This window comes from Sinocyclocheilus rhinocerous, unplaced genomic scaffold, assembly GCF_001515625.1.
Source record: "Sinocyclocheilus rhinocerous isolate Xijiao unplaced genomic scaffold, SAMN03320098_v1.1 scaffold1234, whole genome shotgun sequence".
NCBI classification, from domain to species: domain Eukaryota; kingdom Metazoa; phylum Chordata; class Actinopteri; order Cypriniformes; family Cyprinidae; genus Sinocyclocheilus; species Sinocyclocheilus rhinocerous.
In genome coordinates, this window is record NW_015656153.1 from 1,846,004 (window position 1) to 1,857,388 (window position 11,385).

Here is an 11,385-nt window from a genome sequence, read left to right on the forward strand (position 1 = left end):
CTATATCAGTTTCCCTCTAAAACAGGGGTGCCCAAACTCGGTCCTGGAGGGCCGGTGTCCTGCAGAGTTTAGATCCAACCCCAATTAAACACACCTGAATCAGCTAATCAAGCTCTTACTAGGCATACTAGAAACCTCCAGGCAGGTGTGTTGAGGCAGGTTGGAGCTAAACTCTGCAGGACATCGGCCCTCCAGGACCGAGTTTGGGCACCTCTGCTCTAAAACATCTTAACATCCATCCTCTTCTATAAATGCAAACATAAATGTGTATTTTTTTTATGAATTAGGTAAAAAAAAAAAAGTAAAGCAAATATGCATAATACAAGGTGCCCGCTGCCTCACTGCAAAAATAATATTTAATTAATAAATGTTTTTGTCATGCTTTCCAGTAAAAATAAATAAATAAAATAAGAAAGATATTATTATGATTAATATTGTTGCTATTATTATAATCATGATTTTTTTTAGGGAAGATTAGGTTTTTATTATTGTTTTTAAAGTTTACACTATTAAAAAAATCTAATTTTCCAAGTATTTTCTGTGAATTTTTCCAGTTAAAATATCAAATATCATCTTGACTGGTTTCCAATAGAAATATCCAAAACTCCTTGAAACAAGAGATGCAAAACTGCACAATATATTAAGTGCATTTTTTTTTCTTTATTTTGTTATTTTTATTAGTGTGTTTTGTGTGCAAGTGTATTATTTTTTATTGATCTGGCAAAATTTTTAATTCCTTAAAGTATAAATAGCAGTTTGCCGTAAGACAAAATACATTTATACTCAAAATACAATGTATGTAAACAAATCTTAATATATTTTTGTAGATATTTTTACCTGAATACTTTTTTTTTTTTTTTCATTTTTGCAGTGTATTTGGTCTAATACTTTTTAGTCTATTAGCCTGTAAATGTGAATTAAAGATTTTAAATGTATACTATTGTTTTTGTAGAATAAATTCATATTATTGCTCAGCAACACTAGCTAGCTCAGCTACATAAAGTACATAAATGTCTTCCAGCACCACACTGTAATCATGTCTCTTCTCTAACTGCTTATAGGATTCACATATGACAAGGTACTGTGATTCAAGCCAACGATCTGAATTAAACATCAGGTTCTGAAGAATGGATGTCTCCTCTCATAGGATATAATACATTATGAATCAGGAAACAGATAGTGTCTAATGTCCAATCACACAGACAGTGCCAACATGAGAAGGAAACTTGACTTAGCCAATTGATGTAATAGTGTTTGGATGGCTTATGCCATTGAGCTCTGCCACATGAACTTGAGGCCTAACACGTTGATTTCTCACAACCTGCCGCATGAATATCGTCTGAACGGCAACATAAAAAAACGGAGAGGCAAAGAGGGTGAGTGGAGTGGCAAACAAAAGTCCAGCTGTGAGCCTGTAGAACCAGCGTCTAAATGAAGACGGAAAAGATGGGAAACCAAATGTGTTAGAATACCATAATTTACATTTGAAATGCATCCACAGCATATTACATTCACAAAGCGTTTCATTGAGCCTTCAAATGAGTATTTCTATGGATTTATTTGTCTGGGTTATTTATTTATTGATGTTTTCCGTAGTCACACTGAATGTCAAATTGTATGGGGCAGGAGCTTAAGCAGTCATGCAACAGCAGGTGGTGATGCTTCTAGGATAGACAAGCTGCGCATAGACACACAAACTGCCAATCAACTGGGGTTTGTATGGTACAGTGAGTGTTGAAACTCTGAGACAGAATCACTCGTTAGAGGAGCTCCAAATGTCAAACAGGCCAGACCTAATCCTTTTAACTTTAGGGACATAGCCCTGTAAAGTTAGAAAGGCTATATATCACAGTATAGCGACATCTGTTACTAAATTTCACCCTAGAACAAAAAAGAAAAATTTAAATACATTCTTCAAATTCATCTCTACATTGAGAAATACAGAAAATAGGCAGAATCACATGATCCCACAGGAAAGAGACCACACTTTTATTCACAGCACATGACTCTCAGAAAGTGACCGTGGATGTAAAAGGATTACAGGCGTGATTGCCGGTTGCTTATAACACAATAAAAGTTTTAGATCTAACTGTGAGACTCTCTTGAGGTATATTACATGTGGAATTTAACAACTGGCTATGTATTTAAGCATTGTACATGTATTGTTATTTCCTGCGTAATTGCCTATTCTACTGTTTTTTTCTGACTGAATTATGCATTTCAGGCATGGTAAAGTAAAATGCAAAATTGAAAAACTGACTTCCTTTCAATTCATGAGTTTGAATTTGAATTATATTGGCCACACCCCACAGGAAGTCAAATTGGAATTTGAAATGGAATGACAGGAAGAGAAATTTATTGAACTGGTGAAGAAATTCAACAAAGGTAATGCATTCTGGTACAATAGATGAATGATTAAATATGTTGAAATATATAGGCTAAATTAATTTTTAAATCTTTCTAGACTATTTGTTAGACAAAACTTTGTCAAGCTAACATCTTTGACAAGTCTTGATAAACTTTGCTTTTGTTGATAAAATAAAAATATGCAGTTATATATCTAACTAATTTAATTCTACTTCCAAATTCAAATGTTCACGTTTGCTTCCTCAAATTCAAATTCTGGAACAAAATTTAAAAGACATCCTCAATTCAACTGTAAATGGCACACAACCCTGAAATTTCACGTGGTAATAATCTAGAATTTCGCATTGCATATTTAGCACGCTCTTTCGTCAGCATCTTTATTAACTAAGTTTGAATGGAAGTGTCAATTAGTTGGTAAAACCTCAGCAAAATGCACTCAACCCCTGAGGCCATCTATGAACACAGTGTACAAAAGACAATAGCGAAAGTGTGACAGCTTGGATCTCAGACCAGGTGCACCTAGGCTGATCAGCGTGGTTGAGACAACTCTATGTGAAAAATGTGGCCTGGGGTGTTAAAAACTAAATGGAGACAGAACTGCTCTGTCAAATGAAATCACTAATTATGACTTCCACCAAATCCCTCAGTGAAGGGAACTGACGGCTCTTTTAATGGGACCATTGGCATAATGAGAAAGAGAGAGAGTGAGAGAAAATGTCTAAAAGGGGAGTCTAGCGATGACTGACATCTTTGATGTCGAAACCAATTAGATTGGGCAGAACGGAGTGGACTTGCCGCTCCCCCTTTCCCGAGTTTATTCTGTCACAGACGCAAGGCTTGATTTGTCAATTCGGTATCAGGTTGTGCGTGTGGCTGACGGGAAGGGGGATGTGGAGATTGACAGGGTTTGGAGGGCCCGGAGAACAAATGAGTGTGTCTGATAATGGGCATTCCACGCACCGTGTGACATTTTCTACCCAGCTGTCCGTGGGCCTGTCTAGCGTTTAAAGAATCGGGCCCTTTGTGTGGCCACTCTGAATGGAGGCCCTGAGCAGTTTCCCAGAGAGGAAACTGAGAGGCTAATAGAGCGAGTGAGATGTGTTGCCAGGTTCTTTCATTATGTCCATATTCCAAGGGTTGTGTTAACGAGGCGCCGCCTCAGGTTGAGGGTAACAAGCTGTCTATCACTCCACAATCACATACACGCGCGCACACACACACACACACACACACACACACAGAAAGGGGCGGAGGCAGAGAGAGTCCCGGTGCTAACAAGGGCCACAAAAACCACTGATGTTAGGTGTAGTTCGGTGCCAGATCAGTTAGTGCCTTTAAATGGTTTAAATGGGTATAATGTACACGTCAAGAGGAAGACACGGCCTGTATGAAGCAGAAAGATTCACTGTAGCCACTGTAGCGGATTTAATGGAAAATTCTAGTATTCTAATTCTAATTCTGCACAAGGTAGCCCAGACCAATATTTTTATGAAAAAAGCAAGGAAAATGCTGTTATTAATAAAAAATTGTAGGAAGCTGAGAAGTAGAATGCAATGGTGATTCACTAAAGTAGTAGTAAATACATTCTGCTTTAAAGGCACAGTTCACCCCAAAAATGACAATTCTGTCATCATTTACTAACCCTCATGTCATTCCAAAGCTGTATGACCTTATTTTGTCTGTGGAATATTTGTGTGTGTGTGTGTGTGTGTGTGTGTGTTCAGATCATTTGTTTTTGAATATATTATATATGTCCATGTAAATCTATTAGCTTTATATTACAGGTCTTTAGTCTTGTTCAGGCCAAAGACCACTTTGTGAGAGGGACTACATCACATTATAAAATTTAGGCCTGGCCTATAATGATATGCACGCAGTAATAGATTTACCTGTTTTAAGATCATAATTATTGTTATTGCACATTATTTTTATATTTTTACTTAATACTTAATACCATCACATTGTACAAATTCATACAAAATCATCAAATAGTTAGGTTTTCTCATGAGATCGTAGCAGTTGCTTTAAAAACAAACAAACAATTATTGAATGATTGACTAAATTAGCAACAACACTAACAAAAAACTGTTGGAAATGGTTAAAGCATGGCATTTAAATACCTTTGATTATCATAGTTTATGAATATGGTAATTCAGTAGCATTTTATATAGCAAAGTACCATATGCATTTCCATTTGATATGATCACTGTACCATGCCACTATCAACTACTTTTTTTTGTAAGGAAATTTGCCTCAGGTCTACAACCTTAGTATGCTAAAATTAGAGTGAGTTCAGAGGAAAATCCGCTCAGCAACATTACTTTACTCCATTTCTCTGTTAGTGTTGTCACACAGTACAGTGTACACAAGTATCGATTTTCAGGTCAGTTCATTCATGCATTCAGAAAAGCCTGATTCCTGTGGTGTGATGATCAGCAACAGGAAAAGACAGTTTGGGAATTCAAATGATTTTTTTTTAAATAAAATTGAGCATTATATCACTTCTCAAATCAATAAAAAAGTCACTCAATAAAATAAACTGAGTGAACTGTTTCCAGTGTATATTTATTATGCTGATATTACAGGAAAGCATTTCTACTTCTTTGGAATCATGGAGTCAGTATATCTGTTTTCTTTGCCTTGTTCACCTCTGAGTGCATTTGGAGAGCAACAGACATCCTCTTTTAGGGTGCATTAGGACCTATGAAACATGTACTTTGCCTTGTACTGACTACTAAATGCAGAGCTATGCTTATCGCATGGAAGAGCAAGAATCAAAATAAAGCAAAACAACTGTGTGGAAACACAAGAGAATGTGTGCAAGCACCAGGAAGATCTTCAGCTTCTACTGTGTTAATGTGTCTAAACAGATACTCCACCGCTCTCATTTGCTCCCCGTATGGTTTTCAAGTCATCTGTGACATAACAAGAGGAATGGAAATAATAATAATAATAATAAAAATAGTGTTATTTAATTTAGTATTGCCTTGTTTACCATAGGCAATTTTCTAATTATTAGTGCTTGCTTTAAAACGCTGTTTGTGCTTTTGAAATTTAGGTAATTCTTGCTGAAGTCACTCAACCAGCTGACACATTTGGTTTGCAGCCGGATGTGAAATTAAGATCCATTTTCAAGCAAATTAGAATGTGAACTAATACACAAGTATCCCTGTGACGACTCCTTTTTCAGACAAAGCTTCGTCAAGCTAACATCTTTGTCTTGATAAACTTCGTTTTGTTGTTAAAAAAACAATACAGTTATATTTAACTAATTTAAATTTTACTTCCAAATTAAAATTTTCACGTTTGCTTCCTCAAATTCAAATATAATAATTTAAAAGACATCCTCAGTTCAGTTCTGAATGGTGCACAACCCTGAAATTTCACGTGGTAATAATCTAGAATTTCGCATTGCATATTTAGCACGCTCTTTCGTCAGCATCTTTATTAACTAAGTTTGAATGGAAGTGTCAATTAGTTGGTAAAACCTCAGCAAAATGCACTCAACCCCTGAGGCCATCTATGAACACAGTGTACAAAAGACAATAGCGAAAGTGTGACAGCTTGGATCTCAGACCAGGTGCACCTAGGCTGATCAGCGTGGTTGAGACAACTCTATGTGAAAAATGTGGCCTGGGGTGTTAAAAACTAAATGGAGACAGAACTGCTCTGTCAAATGAAATCACTAATTATGACTTCCACCAAATCCCTCAGTGAAGGGAACTGACGGCTCTTTTAATGGGACCATTGGCATAATGAGAAAGAGAGAGAGTGAGAGAAAATGTCTAAAAGGGGAGTCTAGCGATGACTGACATCTTTGATGTCGAAACCAATTAGATTGGGCAGAACGGAGTGGACTTGCCGCTCCCCCTTTCCCGAGTTTATTCTGTCACAGACGCAAGGCTTGATTTGTCAATTCGGTATCAGGTTGTGCGTGTGGCTGACGGGAAGGGGGATGTGGAGATTGACAGGGTTTGGAGGGCCCGGAGAACAAATGAGTGTGTCTGATAATGGGCATTCCACGCACCGTGTGACATTTTCTACCCAGCTGTCCGTGGGCCTGTCTAGCGTTTAAAGAATCGGGCCCTTTGTGTGGCCACTCTGAATGGAGGCCCTGAGCAGTTTCCCAGAGAGGAAACTGAGAGGCTAATAGAGCGAGTGAGATGTGTTGCCAGGTTCTTTCATTATGTCCATATTCCAAGGGTTGTGTTAACGAGGCGCCGCCTCAGGTTGAGGGTAACAAGCTGTCTATCACTCCACAATCACATACACGCGCGCACACACACACACACACACACACACACACACAGAAAGGGGCGGAGGCAGAGAGAGTCCCGGTGCTAACAAGGGCCACAAAAACCACTGATGTTAGGTGTAGTTCGGTGCCAGATCAGTTAGTGCCTTTAAATGGGCTTCAGAACTATAATGTACACGTCAAGAGGAAGACACGGCCTGTATGAAGCAGAAAGATTCACTGTAGCGACTGTGGTGGATTTAATGGAAAATTCTAGTATTCTAATTCTAATTCTGCACAAGGTAGCCCAGACCAATATTTTTATGAAAAAAGCAAGGAAAATGCTGTTATTAATAAAAAATTGTAGGAAGCTGAGCAGTAGAATGCAATGGTGATTCACTAAAGTAGTAGTAAATACATTCTGCTTTAAAGGCACAGTTCACCCCAAAAATGACAATTCTGTCATCATTTACTAACCCTCATGTCATTCCAAAGCTGTATGACCTTATTTTGTCTGTGGAATATTTGTGTGTGTGTGTGTGTGTGTGTGTGTGTTCAGATCATTTGTTTTTGAATATATTATATATGTCCATGTAAATCTATTAGCTTTATATTACAGGTCTTTAGTCTTGTTCAGGCCAAAGACCACTTTGTGAGAGGGACTACATCACATTATAAAATTTAGGCCTGGCCTATAATGATATGCACGCAGTAATAGATTTACCTGTTTTAAGATCATAATTATTGTTATTGCACATTATTTTTATATTTTTACTTAATACTTAATACCATCACATTGTACAAATTCATACAAAATCATCAAATAGTTAGGTTTTCTCATGAGATCGTAGCAGTTGCTTTAAAAACAAACAAACAATTATTGAATGATTGACTAAATTAGCAACAACACTAACAAAAAACTGTTGGAAATGGTTAAAGCATGGCATTTAAATACCTTTGATTATCATAGTTTATGAATATGGTAATTCAGTAGCATTTTATATAGCAAAGTACCATATGCATTTCCATTTGATATGATCACTGTACCATGCCACTATCAACTACTTTTTTTTGTAAGGAAATTTGCCTCAGGTCTACAACCTTAGTATGCTAAAATTAGAGTGAGTTCAGAGGAAAATCCGCTCAGCAACATTACTTTACTCCATTTCTCTGTTAGTGTTGTCACACAGTACAGTGTACACAAGTATCGATTTTCAGGTCAGTTCATTCATGCATTCAGAAAAGCCTGATTCCTGTGGTGTGATGATCAGCAACAGGAAAAGACAGTTTGGGAATTCAAATGATTTTTTTTTAAATAAAATTGAGCATTATATCACTTCTCAAATCAATAAAAAAGTCACTCAATAAAATAAACTGAGTGAACTGTTTCCAGTGTATATTTATTATGCTGATATTACAGGAAAGCATTTCTACTTCTTTGGAATCATGGAGTCAGTATATCTGTTTTCTTTGCCTTGTTCACCTCTGAGTGCATTTGGAGAGCAACAGACATCCTCTTTTAGGGTGCATTAGGACCTATGAAACATGTACTTTGCCTTGTACTGACTACTAAATGCAGAGCTATGCTTATCGCATGGAAGAGCAAGAATCAAAATAAAGCAAAACAACTGTGTGGAAACACAAGAGAATGTGTGCAAGCACCAGGAAGATCTTCAGCTTCTACTGTGTTAATGTGTCTAAACAGATACTCCACTGCTCTCATTTGCTCCCTGTACAGTTTTCAAGTCATCCCTGACATAATAAGAGGAATGGAAATAACAATAATGATAAAAATAGTGTTATTTAATTAAGTATTGCCTTGTTTACCATAGGCGATTTTCTGATTCTTAGTGCTTGCTTTAAAGCGCTGTTTGTGCTTTTGAAATTTAGGTCATTCTTTCTGAAGTCACTCAACCAGCTGACCCGTTTGGTTTGCAGCCGGGTATGAAATTAAGATCCATTTTCAAGCTCAAATTAGGATGTGAACTAATACACAAGTATCTCATTTTCTCATATGCAGCCTTCTGAGTCTGAACAATTATCCATCCAACCCGTCCAATTAAAAAACCTCAGAATTTATGCTGAAAACATAAGTTTTGAACAAAGACTCTGTATTAAATGATGATGATGAGGTGAAGGGTTAATAAAGCTGTATCTGTTGATTTGGCAGATTTTGGAGCTTGTTGGGGGGGGTGAGCAGCGGGTGGGGTGCGCTCCCTCTCCTCTGACCTTTTACAACTTGCGTCTTTGTCACAACATATCTCCTCTCGCCGATGACCTATTAAACTCCCCTGGCCTCAGTCATTCTGCTGCCCTACTGTCAGTGTGCGTGCCTGCTTCTGTGGACACTAAATTACTCTATCCAAAGTAGGACACGTATAATCCTCCCATGCTGTATCTCAACATGCCAGCCTGCAGGATAAATAAATAAACGCAATCTCTGGAAATATTACACAAACACTGAAATCTGCAGCTTTAGGGCATTTAGAGTGGGGAATCATGAAAAGACCTGTCAATCATAACTGAATAGCAGCAATAATTCTGAATAATTTAAACTGAAAGGGAAATGTACACCATGTGTTGCTATGCTTTCAAAAATAAATAAATAAATAAATATATCCAATTGGGGGGTGCATTTTTAAATTGAATTATATATAATTAAATATATATTCAATTTAAATATCTAATTATGTTTTACAAATTTCCTAAATTCACAAACAAAAAACCGTTCACAATTTATCTCTGTCACAAGTATCTCTGTGTATGTAACAATTCTATTTTATAAATAGTTTACAAATATTAATTTAATTACTAGATTATATTGTAGTATAGTAAAAATGATATTAGTTATATTTATATATTTATATTAAATTGTTATAATTGTGTAACAATTTAAATATATTAATATTTTTAAAATAGACTACATGTAATATTATTCATATAATAATAATATTTTACACATCTATCATAAATATGAATATAATTACTATAATATTGTGGTATAACAGTAAAAGTAGATTAATTATACTTCTATTAATACATTAAAATATAATATGCCATATTAATATTATATATGTAACAATTTAAACATATTCATAAAACAGACTGTCATGTAATCATAATACATCTATTTAAAAATACTTTATAAATATGAATATAATTAATATAATAAATTTATAAAATTCATTAATTTAATTAATTAATTAATAATATAATAAATAATAAAATAATAAAATGAAAAGTTGAGTTTGAGGTTTTTTTGAGTTTGTATTATTTCCAATAAATGCACAATGCAAATAAGGCCTACCAAAACTCTGATGCTAATTCCTTGTGCTCGAGAAACCACAGTTTGTTTGCAATCAATGTGTGGACCATTTTAATTGTCCAACAAATATGAACAGACACAGATCGATTTCCTGAGGATAAACACCCTGGGCCGTAACATTTCTATCCTTTAATATCCATTTCTATACCTTATCACCCTCTCTTTTTTCTTCCCTTCTGAATGGTCAGCGACTCGCCCTTCACTGCACCGGCTCGGCCTCTGCTTGGCTCCTCTCTTTTTTTTCTCCGTCAGAGTTTGCGTGCCGTTTTATAATGTTTTCATTGATGTCAAGACCTTGGTATAAAACATGACTAGCACTGCACTAATTCTCCCTGCGGTCCCCTGTCTTCCCCGGGCTTCCTCCTTCAGCGAGTGACACGACTGCAGGACTATTTACCCTACGCCTTATTTCCCCTTTATCTTAGATGTCCCAGGATGTCAAAGGCTGTGAATTTAATATTGATTTTATAAAGTACTTTTACTGTAACATGTCAGCTTGGATTAGGCTCAAGCTCTCCGCGGCTCGAGCAGTGAGCCGGGTTTGCACGCAATGTTGCTTTGCTGGGGCTCTCACTGAGCAGCTAACTGGAGCGAGTGCTTTATTTATTAAAGCGACAGTGTGCTGTGAAAGCAAGGACAGCACACAGCTCCCAGCGATCGGCCCGTCTTGTGTACACAGCATCGGTGCTTTGTGTATACATTAGGCTTGGCAATAGAAACCGATCGGAGACATTTAGTTTGCTGATACGTAAACAGACCGATGCGTTTATAAATTGTCTTGAGCCCCAGTGGCACGGTCCTGGAGCAGGGAGAGCGGAGCCCTTTTCACCTTGTCCTTCCCCCAGCCTCGTACCCTGCTCGCTCCCCCCTCAAGGGTTGACGTGAGTGAGAGATAGCAAGGTATTTCCACACCCCTGATACTCAAAATGTCAGCTTTGAGATGTCTGCTTGTTACCACACTAACTGTATCAACACATTCCCATGATCCAACACAAACGGCAGATCCCGAGGGTGTGTGTACAAAAATATACTGGGGAGACTCATGCTTACATGCTCCTTATTACTTGCGGGGGAGTTTTAACTATAAACACACCTTTTATACATTTATTATTTCTTGAGGCCTTAATCTCTCTTAGATGTAATGAATCATGTGTGTTTTTCAGAATTAATTCCAGGCGATTTAGACAAGTATTAATAACTTAAAACAGCATGACCGGGTTTATTTTTTTCTAATTACAGCAAGTTTTTCTGTAATGTTTAGTAATTGCCATCCCAGTTAAAGCCTAGTTCACACTACAGGATTTTAAGCCTGATTTAAGCCCGATTTGCAAGTTAACGAGCTCGCCGACAGGTCGGGCTGTGATCAAGGGGAAATCAGTGGGTGATCGGCGCTCGGCAATCTTTATATGTGAACTACACAACGACGCATCAAAGAGGCTTGCTGACGCGTCGCCGGCAA